This window comes from Hyla sarda, chromosome 4 (assembly GCF_029499605.1).
Source record: "Hyla sarda isolate aHylSar1 chromosome 4, aHylSar1.hap1, whole genome shotgun sequence".
Taxonomy (NCBI): domain Eukaryota; kingdom Metazoa; phylum Chordata; class Amphibia; order Anura; family Hylidae; genus Hyla; species Hyla sarda.
Genome location: NC_079192.1, coordinates 59,709,248 through 59,723,219, shown reverse-complemented (window position 1 = coordinate 59,723,219; position 13,972 = coordinate 59,709,248). Strand labels below are relative to the sequence as shown.

General features: G+C 44.1%; 1 long non-coding RNA gene across 2 annotated transcripts in view; it reads right to left on the bottom strand.

Annotated features, from left to right (window-relative positions):
- The window catches only part of LOC130367994 (uncharacterized), a 43,581-nt gene extending 30,372 nt beyond the window's left edge, over positions 1–13,209 (bottom strand). For both annotated transcript variants that reach the window (XR_008892251.1, XR_008892252.1), the window contains exons 1-3: positions 13,139–13,209; positions 9,853–9,892; positions 1,909–1,981 (exon numbers count right to left, since the gene is read on the bottom strand). This is a non-coding gene — a long non-coding RNA (uncharacterized LOC130367994). The remainder of the gene's footprint in view (positions 1–1,908; positions 1,982–9,852; positions 9,893–13,138) is intronic.
- Positions 13,210–13,972: the final 763 nt, after the last annotated feature.

Below are 13,972 nucleotides of genomic sequence, written 5' to 3'. Positions count from 1 at the left end.
TGGCAACCTAATGTGGGGGAACTGGCAACTTAATGTGGGGGGAATTATACTGCCTACCTAATGTGGGGGGAACTATACTGCCTACCTAATGAGGGGGGAACTATACTGCCTACCTAATGTGGGGGAACATGATGCCTACCTAATGTGGGGGGAACTACAAGGTACCGTACATCACGGTAGGAGGGGTAGTCTTATATGGCGAGTATATCCCAAATTGTATATTTTAACTGTAAAAGTTGGGGGTCGTCTTATACGCCAAGTTGTCTTATACGCCGGCATATACGGTACCCAGTTTACGATATATCTCAAACGGGAGCCCATCCATCCCTGGAGCTGTGTTCCCAGAAAAAGATCTCAAGGCCTGCTCCAGCTCATGGAGCTGAATTTTAGTATCCAACTCCATCCCCTGGGCTGCCCCCAGACTCGGTAATTTTTTTTAAATTTTTTTTTTTAATTCTTCAATATCCTCCTTGGAATGTTGCACTTCTGTCTCAAAGTTCTGAGAAGAAACAAACAAAACTCGCTTCCACTTCTACTGCAGTGGACCTGAGAAGGCCATCTTTATCCTTAATAGATTTTATAAAGTTCCCCCTTTGCTGATTCCTTACGAGTTGACTCAGGAATTTGTTTGGACGCCCCCCTTCATAATATAATTTTTGATTTTGAAAAAAAATCTGATTTAGGGCTTTTTCTTCTAAATATACTTTAAGATCCTGGTTTTTTTTTTTCTAACTTTTCTAAATTGTCAACAGAGGCATCCCTGCACAGCTTGACCTCTGCCCTAGCGATTTCTTTTTCCATCTCTTTTTCTTTTAAACTAAACCCCCTCTTCTTCCTACAGATCTCCCTATATAGCAAACCTCTGATAAATGCTTTCAAGGCATCCCATACTATGCCCACCTCTGCCGTGCACTTGTTGACTGCCCAAAATTTGTCTATTTCCCCTTTTAACTTTTCCCAATCATCCAGGATCCTTAGCCAATGAGGGTTGATCTTGAGCATTCTAGTAATACTTCTCCCCTTTTTCCCACATATTCTTAGATTCATACTACAATGATCTGAAATCCCTCTGGATTCATATTTTAGACCTTCTACATACCCCAGGGCCTTATCATTGCATAGCACCATATCGATGCGAGAAGCCGCATCATATGAGCTACTTATACACGAGAGCATTTTCTTATCACCATACAATTCCCTTCATGCGTCCCTCCACCCAGCTTCCTCAATAAATTTCCCCAAAGGGGATGACCACTTTTTGCCCAATTCCCTCTGTGACAGTCTATCTAGGGAGCTATCCAATATACAGTTGAAATCCCCCACAAATATATAGCTCATGTCTGTCCCTATTCATCAAAAAGGCCACTAAAGCGGACAACACTTGATTAGAGAAAGGGGGAGGAATATATACAAAAGCGGACTTTTATCTTTAGATCGTTCACATAATATACTGCATTAATATTAAAGTGCAGTGTATTATACCCATCGGCATTATGTTAAAAGGCTATGAATTATTATGGCTAAAGTCTTTTGGCTATAATTATATATTTGAAGCCAAAAAAAAAACATATTGATTTATCTTTACTTAGTACAGTTAAGTCTTAAATTTGCGGTCAGTCAGCCCACAGTCTAAAGTAAACTTGTAAACACTGCAGACAGTTCAGTCTATTCTATTAAATATCGAAAAAGGGGATTCCTACAAATAAAAATTAGAGAATAAGGATCATAAATGTTCCTAATCTTTGTACCTGACATATAGCTGTGTTATATAAGAAGCTGTCTATAGACGATATTCTTATTAACAATACATATATCTTCATGTATAAGGGAGAGACTATGACATCTCTGCAGGCCTAGATTTTATATCTAGCCTGATTGTTATCAGTAATTAATATAAATATTAATTACCTGTCTCGTAAATTCTTTCTTGCAGCTGACGAGGGCTTATGTCACGTTCACCTTCTCACCGGGCATCAGTCACCTGTAAAAAGACCCAGGTATAATAACATGTTCCTGATACATGCTACAGACGCTAATACATATAACATTCTAGGGCCAGAACTACTTATCTCAGGCATTATGAAACTGCATAACAAAAAGCAACTAAAAAAAAAAGTTGGAACACATTGGGATTTAGGTTAGAGATTAGCGAACTTTTCAAAAATTCGATTCAGCCGATTCGCCGAATTTTCCCAAAAAGTTTGTTTCGATCCAAATTTTTTCACAGCAAATCTATATTAAAAAAGGCTATTTCTAGCCTACATACAGCCTCTGTAGGGGTATAGAACACTTTGCTGTGTTCTAAAACGCATATGGAGTGTGCTGGGTTAGTGAAATAATACTGTTATTCAGAATAACATGCAGATTACCGGCATCGCTTTTAGAATCACTGCCCCACAGAAGCACAATGACAGAGCCTGGGGATGGCATCAGTGTCAGGAGACCATATAGTGACTGAATGACAGCGTGGAGGTGTTTGCAGCATGAGGAGACCATTTAGTGGCTGATTGACACAGCGTGGAGGTGTTGGCAGCATGAGGACACCATATAGTGGCTGAATGGCACAGCGTGGAGGTGTTGGCAGCATGAGGACACCATTTAGTGGCTGAATGACACAGCATGGAGGTGTTGGCAGCATGAGAAGACCATATAGTGGATGAATGGCACAGCCCGGAGTAGCCAGCAGCATGAGTAGGCACTAGGCCTTGTTACGCCGAGCGCTCCGGGTCCCCGCTCCTCCCCTGAGCGCTCGCAACATCCTCGCTACGGCAGCGCCCCGGTCAGATCCACTGACCGGGTGCGCTGCAATACCGCCTCCAGCCGGGATGCGATTTGCGATGCGGGTGGCGCCCGCTCGCGATGCGCATCCCGGCTTCCGTACCTGACTCGCTCTCCCTCGGTCCTGTCCCGGCACGCGCGGCCCCGCTCCCTAGGGCGCGCGCGCTCCGGGTCTCTGCGATTTAAAGGGCCACTGCGCCACTGATTGGCGCAGTGGTTCCAATTAGTGTCTTCACCTGTGCACTCCCTATGTATACCTCACTTCCCCTGCACTCCCTCGCCGGATCTTGTTGCCCTTGTGCCTAGTGAAAGCGTTCCCTTGTGTGTTCCTAGCCTGTGTTCCAGACCTCCTGCCGTTGCCCCTGACTACGATCCTTGCTGCCTGCCCCGACCTTCTGCTACGTCCGACCTTGCTTTTGTCTACTCCCTTGTACCGCGCCTATCTTCAGCAGTCAGAGAGGTTGAGCCGTTGCTAGTGGATACGACCTGGTTACTACCGCCGCAGCAAGACCATCCCGCTTTGCGGCGGGCTCTGGTGAACACCAGTAGTAACTTAGAACCGGTCCACTAGCACGGTCCACGCCAATCCCTCTCTGGCACAGAGGATCCACCTCCTGCCAGCCGGCATCGTGACAGTAGATCCGGCCATGGATCCCGCTGAAGTACCTCTGCCAGTTGTCGCCGACCTCACCACGGTGGTCGCCCAGCAGTCACAACAGATAGCGCAACAAGGCCACCAGCTGTCTCAACTGACCGTGATGCTACAGCAGCTACTACCACAGCTTCAGCAATCATCTCCTCCGCCAGCTCCTGCACCTCCTCCGCAGCGAGTGGCCGCTTCAGGCCTACGACTATCCTTGCCGGATAAATTTGATGGGGACTCTAAGTTGTGCCGTGGCTTTCTTTCACAATGTTCCCTGCACTTGGAGATGATGTCGGACCAGTTTCCTACTGAAAGGTCTAAGGTGGCTTTCGTAGTCAGCCTTCTGTCTGGAAAAGCTCTGTCATGGGCCACACCGCTCTGGGACCGCAATGACCCCGTCACTGCCTCTGTACACTCCTTCTTCTCGGAAATTCGTAGTGTCTTTGAGGAACCTGCCCGAGCCTCTTCTGCTGAGACTGCCCTGCTGAACCTGGTCCAGGGTAATTCTTCCGTCGGCGAGTACGCCATACAATTCCGTACTCTTGCTTCTGAACTATCCTGGAATAATGAGGCCCTCTGCGCGACCTTTAAAAAAGGCCTATCCAGCAACATTAAAGATGTTCTGGCCGCACGAGAAATTCCTGCTAATCTACATGAACTCATTCATCTTGCCACTCACATTGACATGCGTTTTTCCGAAAGGCGTCAGGAGCTCCGCCAGGATATGGACTTTGTTCGCACGAGGCGTTTTTTCTCCCCGGCTCCTCTCTCCTCTGGTCCTCTGCAATCCGTTCCTGTGCCTCCCGCCGTGGAGGCTATGCAAGTTGACCGGTCTCGCCTGACACCTCAAGAGAGGACACAACGCCGCATGGAGAATCTCTGCCTGTACTGTGCCGGTACCGAACACTTCCTGAAGGATTGTCCTATCCGTCCTCCCCGCCTGGAAAGACGCACGCTGACTCCGCACAAAGGTGAGACAGTCCTTGATGTCAACTCTGCTTCTCCACGTCTTACTGTGCCTGTGCGGATATCTGCATCTACCTTCTCCTTCTCTACTATGGCCTTCTTGGATTCCGGATCTGCAGGAAACTTTATTTTGGCCTCCCTCATCAACAGGTTCAACATCCCGGTAACCAGTCTCGCCAGACACCTCTACATCAATTGTGTTAACAATGAAAGATTGGACTGTACCATACGTTACCGCACGGAGCCCCTCCTAATGTGCATCGGACCTCATCATGAAAAAATTTAGTTTTTGGTCCTCCCCAATTGCACTTCCGAAATTCTCCTTGGACTACCGTGGCTTCAACGCCATTCCCCAACCCTGGATTGGTCCACAGGGGAGATCAAGAGCTGGGGTACCTCTTGTTTCAAGGACTGCCTTAAACCAGTTCCCAGTACTCCCTGCCGTGACCCTGTGGTTTCCCCTGTAACCGGTCTCCCTAAGGCCTATATGGACTATGCTGACGTATTTTGCAAGAAACAAGCTGAGACTCTACCTCCTCACAGGCCTTATGACTGTCCTATTGACCTCCTCCCGGGCACTACTCCACCCCGGGGCAGAATTTATCCTCTGTCCGCCCCAGAGACTCTTGCTATGTCCGAGTACATCCAGGAAAATTTAAAAAAGGGGTTTATCCGCAAATCCTCCTCTCCTGCCGGAGCTGGATTTTTCTTTGTGTCCAAAAAAGATGGCTCCCTACGTCCTTGCATTGACTACCGCGGACTTAATAAAATCACGGTAAAGAACCGCTACCCTCTACCTCTTATCTCTGAACTCTTTGATCGCCTCCAAGGTGCCCACATCTTTACCAAACTGGACTTAAGAGGTGCTTATAATCTCATCCGCATCAGGGAGGGGGACGAATGGAAAACGGCATTTAACACTAGAGATGGACACTTTGAGTATCTGGTCATGCCCTTTGGCCTGTGCAACGCCCCTGCCGTCTTCCAAGACTTTGTTAATGAAATTTTTCGTGATCTCTTATATTCCTGTGTTGTTGTGTATCTGGACGATATTCTGATTTTTTCTGCCAACCTAGAAGAACACCGCCAGCATGTCCGCATGGTTCTTCAGAGACTTCGAGACAATCAACTTTATGCCAAAATGGAGAAATGTCTGTTTGAATGTCAATCTCTTCCTTTCCTAGGATACTTGGTCTCTGGCCAGGGACTACAAATGGACCCAGACAAACTCTCTGCCGTCTTAGATTGGCCACGCCCCTCCGGACTCCGTGCTATCCAACGTTTTTTGGGGTTCGCCAATTATTACAGACAATTTATTCCACATTTTTCCACCATTGTGGCTCCTATCGTGGCTTTAACCAAGAAGAATGCCAATCCTAAGTCATGGCCTCCTCAAGCGGAAGACGCCTTTAAACGGCTCAAGTCTGCCTTTTCTTCTGCTCCCGTGCTCTCCAGACCTGACCCATCTAAACCCTTCCTATTGGAGGTTGATGCCTCCTCAGTAGGAGCTGGAGCGGTTCTTCTACAAAAAAATTCTTCTGGGCATGCTGTTACTTGTGGTTTTTTTTCTAGGACCTTCTCTCCGGCGGAGAGGAACTACTCCATCGGGGATCGAGAGCTACTGGCCATTAAATTAGCACTTGAGGAATGGAGGCATCTGCTGGAGGGATCAAAATTTCCAGTTATTATTTACACCGATCACAAGAATCTCTCCTATCTCCAGTCTGCCCAACGGCTGAACCCTCGCCAGGCCAGGTGGTCTCTGTTCTTTGCCCGGTTTAATTTTGAAATTCACTTTCGCCCTGCCGATAAGAACATTAGGGCCGATGCTCTCTCTCGTTCCTCGGATGCCTCGGAAGTAGAGCTCTCTCCGCAACACATCATTCCTCCTGACTGCCTGATCTCCACTTCTCCAGCCTCCATCAGGCAAACTCCTCCAGGGAAGACCTTCGTCTCTCCACGCCAACGCCTCGGAATCCTCAAATGGGGTCACTCCTCCTATCTCGCAGGCCATGCGGGCATCAAGAAATCCTTGCAACTTATCTCTCGTTTCTATTGGTGGCCGACTCTGGAAACGGATGTTGTTGATTTTGTGCGGGCCTGCACTGTCTGTGCCCGGGATAAGACTTCTCGCCAGAAGCCTGCTGGTCTTCTTCATCCTCTGCCTGTCCCCGAACAGCCTTGGTCTCTGATTGGTATGGACTTTATTACAGACTTACCCCCATCCCGTGGCAACACTGTTGTTTGGGTGGTCGTTGATCGATTTTCCAAGATGGCACATTTTATTTCTCTTCCTGGTCTTCCTTCAGCGCCTCAGTTGGCAAAACAATTTTTTGTACACATTTTTCGTCTTCACGGGTTGCCCACGCAGATCGTCTCGGATAGAGGCGTCCAATTCGTGTCAAAATTCTGGAGGGCTCTCTGTAAACAACTCAAGATTAAATTAAACTTTTCTTCTGCTTATCATCCTCAATCCAATGGGCAAGTAGAAAGAATTAACCAGGTCCTGGGTGATTATTTACGGCATTTTGTTTCCTCCCGCCAGGATGACTGGGCAGATCTTCTTCCATGGGCCGAATTCTCGTACAACTTCAGAGTCTCTGAATCTTCTTCCAAATCCCCATTTTTCGTGGTGTACGGCCGTCATCCTCTTCCCCCCCTCCCTACTCCCTTGCCCTCTGGTTTGCCCGCTGTGGATGAAATAACTCGTGATCTTTCCACCATATGGAAAGAGACCCAAAATTCTCTCTTACAGGCTTCATCACGCATGAAGAAGTTTGCTGATAAGAAAAGAAGAGCTCCCCCCATTTTTTCTCCCGGAGACAAGGTATGGCTCTCCGCTAAATATGTCCGCTTCCGTGTTCCCAGCTACAAATTGGGACCACGCTATCTTGGTCCTTTCAAAATCTTGTGCCAAATTAATCCTGTCTCTTACAAACTTCTTCTTCCTCCTTCTCTTCGTATCCCTAATGCCTTTCATGTCTCTCTTCTTAAACCACTCATCATCAACCGTTTCTCTCCTAAACTTATTTCTCCTACTCCTGTCTCCGGTTCTTCAGACATCTTCACCGTAAAGGAGATACTGGCCTCCAAAAAGGTCAGAGGAAAAACTTTTTTTTTAGTGGACTGGGAGGGCTGTGGTCGTGAAGAGAGATCCTGGGAACCTGAGGACAATATCCTAGATAAAAGTCTGGTCCTCAGGTTCTCAGGCTCTAAGAAGAGGGGGAGACCCAAGGGGGGGGGGGGTACTGTTACGCCGAGCGCTCCGGGTCCCCGCTCCTCCCCGGAGCGCTCGCAACATCCTCGCTACGGCAGCGCCCCGGTCAGATCCACTGACCGGGTGCGCTGCGATACCGCCTCCAGCCGGGATGCGATTCGCGATGCGGGTGGCGCCCGCTCGCGATGCGCATCCCGGCTTCCGTACCTGACTCGCTCTCCCTCGGTCCTGTCCCGGCGCGCGCGGCCCCGCTCCCTAGGGCACGCGCGCGCCGGGTCTCTGCGATTTAAAGGGCCACTGCGCCACTGATTGGCGCAGTGGTTCCAATTAGTGTCTTCACCTGTGCACTCCCTATGTATACCTCACTTCCCCTGCACTCCCTCGCCGGATCTTGTTGCCCTTGTGCCTAGTGAAAGCGTTCCCTTGTGTGTTCCTAGCCTGTGTTCCAGACCTCCTGCCGTTGCCCCTGACTACGATCCTTGCTGCCTGCCCCGAACTTCTGCTACGTCCGACCTTGCTTTTGTCTACTCCCTTGTACCGCGCCTATCTTCAGCAGTCAGAGAGGTTGAGCCGTTGCTAGTGGATACGACCTGGTTACTACCGCCGCAGCAAGACCATCCCGCTTTGCGGCGGGCTCTGGTGAACACCAGTAGTAACTTAGAACCGGTCCACTAGCACGGTCCACGCCAATCCCTCTCTGGCACAGAGGATCCACCTCCTGCCAGCCGGCATCGTGACAGGCTTCTCCACAATTCCTAAGATTAAAAGATGAATTAAGAAATTTAAATCGAAGATTTTGGATAGCGGGTGCTACCTATGAGAAAATTTGAAATTCCCAGACCCAGGCCCCACAGCGGCTTCAGTAAACCATATATTGCCTGAATGACATAGCCTGGAGTTGGCTGATGCACGAGTACACACCAGGGCTTCACAATCCCCCCCCCCCCCCCCCAAAAAAAACACAACAATTTTACAATTTTTTTTTTAAGATTTTGGATAGCGGGTGCTACTTATGGGAAAATTTGAAATTCCCAGACCCAGGCCCCACAGCGGCATCAGTAACCCATATATTGCCTGAATGACACAGCCTGGAGTTGGCTGATGCACGAGTACACAGCAGGGCTTCATAATCCCCCCCCCCCCCCCCCCAAAAAAAAAAACAACACAAGATGGGTTGCTGGTGGAGACACGACGGCTGGCTGATAACGGGAGCTCAGGCCTCTCGCTGCGACTCCTGCTGCCACTCGCCCCAAATCTGCTGCCAACTCTGCCTGAAGTATTTAGGCCTCTGCCACTCCTCTGTGCACGTCCTGGCACTTCTCTGCCTGACATACTTAGTGCGTTTATGAGGGTATTACAATACGCTACACTACTCTTTAAACAGTATTTGTCTAGAACAGCAGCAGGACATTACTTACGGCTGTCCTTAAACAGTATGTCGGCCCTTGACAGATTAACAGGTACTAAATGGTACAAATCTTGGATGTACCTATGCGGTATGCACTGATGAGGGAAGTAATATGCCAAACTATACGCTGAAAAAAACTCTGTATTTTTGTAAAACACCAGCCGATGAAGGCTATTGTTTGGACTTTGACGGTATGGAGCACCTTGACAGCTTAACAGGTACTAAATGGTACAAATGCACTACAGTCCACTGAACAATCATGTATTTCTGAACAGCAGCAGGACCCAACAGCACCACAAAAAAAAAATCCAGGGATTAAACCATAAATTGCACTCTGTCGGACAATTCTGAGCAGCAGAAGATTTGTGGAGCAAAAAAAAAAAGAAAAAACTCAATTGGGCTGAAAAATTAGGAGATAAGATGCTTCAGAAAGTTCAGGCAGCTTGGAGATCTGTATGAGGCAGCTGACAGCTATCTGCCCCTCTCTGCTGCAATGCTCAATAACATGAATAGGAGGTTTAGCTATCAATGATTCTTCTCAGTGTAACAGCAAAGCACTCTGCACTCCTGTCTCTCCCTTAGCTGATGTGACTAGCAGTTGCAGTGTAATGCTGTGGTATGAGCTATTCACACTCACACACAGTCCCGTCCTCTCTATCTGAGTGCATAGATGAAATGAAGAGAGGCAAGATGGCCGTCGATTATATAGGGGCTGTGACATCACATGGGTCAGTGAATACTGATAGGCTGCATCTCACATGTGATTCAGGGTCAGCCCCCCTACCTTCATTCCCGCCGCTGTTTCCCGCCCTCCCATAATCCCCTGCCCCATGTACTCACATGTGGATCAGCCATCTTAGGTCTCCAATAGCCTGGAACGCTGTAAAATGGAATTTAATTAACCGATTTTTCATGAAATTCGTAACGAATTCGGGTTCGTCAACTTCGATTCGCTCATCTCTAATCTAGGTGTTTTTTTATATTAAAATATAATGTATAATTTTGATATTGTGTTTTAATAAATATTTTATCTAAAAATGTTATATTATATTCAACAGTTAATCATACAATGGGAATGTATGCCTTTTAATTTTGAAAGGAGGGGTTGTATTATTTTATTAAATAATTTATACCTCTCACATTTATGCTATGTGTGTACCAATTGTAGATTTTTTTGGGTGTTTGTATTTAAAACTTTGGGGATTTTTAAAAAAAAATATTTCCTTTTCTTTATTTTGAATTGTATTTTTGACACAAAAATGTATTTTTAAAGGGATGTTTTTGTGGGGGTGGGTTGATGTTTTTTTTAAATAATTTTATCAACCATTTCTTTTAAAGGGGTACAGCCGTCACACCCCCTCCCATAGACTTGCATTGAGGGGGCAGGGCGTGATGTCATGAGGGGGCGGGGCTATGATGTCAACAGCTCCTGACGCCTGTTCCAGCATTCGGAACAGTTTCTTCCAAATGCTGAGCTGTGAAGTACCCCTTTAACTCTATAACTATTCCGATAATTTTTTATTATTTTATCGACCGTTTCTTAATTTTTTGTACTTTTTAAACTAGTCCAAATCAGTTTTATTTATTTATCTACTTCTTATTCATTTATATTTTTCATAGCATTTCTGCCTTTCTATTTTTGTTTTTCCCATACAAGAACGATCTATCACTCCTAATCTGATCGTTTCTATGAAACACTGCACCTCTATTGTAGTGCAGTGTATTCTGCCTCTCAGCATTATGCTGACAGACAGTGTATGGTTGTTGTTATCGTTAGGACGTTAGGATATTTTTTATGGGGTTATAAAGATTTTTGGGCATTTTTATATATTTTTTTAATTTTTTTTATTTTAGATTTGATACAAAAAAAGTATTTAAAGGGATGTTTTTGTTAAGGCTGAGTTTTATTTTATATTTTTTAAATATTTTATTAGCCTTGTTTTTCTTATTATTAGTTTTTAACTATTCCCATTACGGGACTTAAAGCAGCCATCTTTCGATAGCTCATATATTAATAGACTGCAGTAGTATGACAGTGTCTTTCTTATGCCTCTCGGTATTATTCTAAAAGACAATGTATGGTTACGGTATTGTCAGGGGTTTTATTTTGGGTTTTATAAAACTTTTTTCTTTTTTTAATATGTTTTTTTTAAGGGTGTTCTGTTTAATTAGTTTTTTAACTTGTTTTTTTTTGTTCTTATCTCCTATGAGAGGGCTTTCTCCAGCGATCTACTGATCACCCATATAATACATTGCACTAGTATTACAGTGCAGTGTATTATGGCTGTCAGCATTATGTTTACAGCCAATGTCTAACCCCTTAACGACCACGGACGTAAATGTACGTCCTGGTTTTGCGGGACTTCCCGCACCAGGACATACATTTACGTCCTGTGTATGACCGCGAGCATCGGAAAGGTGCTCACGTCATACACAGCAGGTTCCGGCTGCTAGTAGCAGCCGAGGACCCGCCCGTAATGGGTGACATCCGTGATCGCGCAGATGTCCGCCATTAATCCCTCAGATGCTGTGATCAATACAGATCACTGCATCTGCGGCATTGCGGTACTTTGATTGGATGATCGGATCGCCCGCAGCGCTGCCACGGGGATCTGATCATCCATCATGACAGCCGGAGGTCCCCTTACCTGGCTCCGGCCGTCTCCCGGGGTCTTCTGCTCTGGTCTGCGATCGAGCAGACCAGAGCAGAAAATCACCGATAATACTGAGCAGTGCTATGTCCCATGCATAGCACTACACAGTATTAGCAATCAAAGGACTGCTAAAGATAGCTTTTTTGACACATTTTATTTTAAAAAAATTAATAAAAAATTATCTAAAAGTTTTACATATGCAAATGAAGTATCTAAAAAAAGTACAGATGACGGCGCAAAAAATGAGTCCTCATACCGCCCTATATACGGAAAAATGAAAAAGTTATAGGTGGTCAAATAGAGTGATTTTACATTACTGATTTTGTACAAAAAGTTTTCGATTTTTTTTTTAAGCAGTGCAAAAATTTTAAAGTATCTAGCCATGGATATCATTTTAATCGTATTGACCCGCAGAATAAAGAGCACATGTCAATTGTCAAAATGTGAAAAATTTTGGTTTTCATTTAAATTTCCTCACCCAAATTTTTTTTGGGGGTTCTCTGTACATTTTATGGTAAAATGGGAGGTTTCATTACAAAGTACAATTGGTCACGCAAAAAACAAGCACTTATATGGGTCTGTAGATGGAAATATAAAAGAGTTATGGATTTTAGAAGGCGAGGCTGAAAAAACGAAAACGCTAATATAAAATTGGCCTGGTCCTTAAGGTGAAAATGGGCTTGGTCATTAAGGGGTTAATTATGGCTAATGTGAGGGGAGGGTTGGGTTACCTTTTATGTTTTTTGGGTTATTTTTAAGTTTTTTTTCTTTTTTTATATATACATTTTTGTAGGGGATGGGGTTGGGGTTAATTATTTAAAAAAATGTTTATTTTTAACTTATTTTTTTAGCTAGGATCCATGCAGAATACATTGCCATCTATGGGGAGGGCAATGCAACCGTGGTACCTCCGGCAATAAATATTTTGGCTGGAGATTACTCAGTGTGAACCTAGCCTTTAAGTGTTTTATAAAGGGGACTTTTAACAGCGATCTTTAAATCACTCATTTAATATACTGCTTTAGTATTAAAGTGCAGTGTATTATGCCGTACAGCATTATGTTCAAAGGCTATGAATTATTATGGCTAAAGTCTTTGGCTATAATTATATATTTGAAGCAAAAAAATATATATTGATTTTTCTTTGCTTAGTACAGTTAAGTCTTAAATTTGCGGTCAGTCAGCCCAGAGTCTAAAGTAAACTTGTAAACACTGCAGTCAGTTCAGTCTATTCTATTAAATATCGAAAAAGGGGATTACTTTAAATAAAAAATTAGAGAATATGCATCATAAATGTTCCTAATCTCTGTACCTAAAACATGGTTGTGTTATAAAAAAAGATGTCTATAGATGATATACTTATTAACAACACATATATCTTCATGTATAAGGGAGAGACTATGACATCTCTGCAGGTCTAAATTTTATATCTAGCCTGATTGTTATCAGTAATTAATATAAATATTAATTACCTGTCTCGTAGATCATTTCTTGCAGCTGATGAGGGCATATGTCACGTTCACCTTCTTACCGGGCATCAGTCACCTGTAAAAAGACACAGGTATGATAACATGTTCCTGATACATGCTACAGAGGCAAATATATATAAAATTCTAGGGCCAGAACTACTTATCTCAGGCATTATGAAACCACATAAAAAAAGGAACAAAAAAAAAGTTGGAACACATTGGGATCTAGGTGTTTTTTTAAATTAAAATATGATATATATTTTTGATATTTTGTTTTAATAAATATTTTATCTAAAAATGTTATATTATATTCAAAAGTTAATCATACAACGGGAATGCATACCTTTTAATTTTGAAAGGGGGAAGGGGTTGTATTATTTTATAAAATAATGTATGCCTCTGACATTTATGCTGTGTTTGTATCTATTGCAGATTTTTTGTGGGGTTATTTATAACATTTTGGGGATTTTTTAAATATTTTCTTTTCATTATTCTGAATTGTAGTATTTTTTTCAAAAAATTATTTTTAAAGGGATGTTTTTGTGTGGATGGGTTGATGTCTTTTTTAAAAATAATTGTATTAACCATTTTTTTTATTTTAAAGGGGTACACCCCTTCCCATAGACTTGCATTGAGGGGGCATGGTGTGACGTCATGAGGAGAGCTCCTGACGCCGGCTCCAGTGTTCGGAACAGTTTGTTCCAAGCTCAGCTGTGGAGTACCCCTTCAACTCTGTAACTATTCCACTAATTTTTTATTATTTTATCGACTGTTTCTTAATTTTTCATACTTTTGAAACTAGTCCTAATAAATTTTATTTATTTATTTACTTCTTAC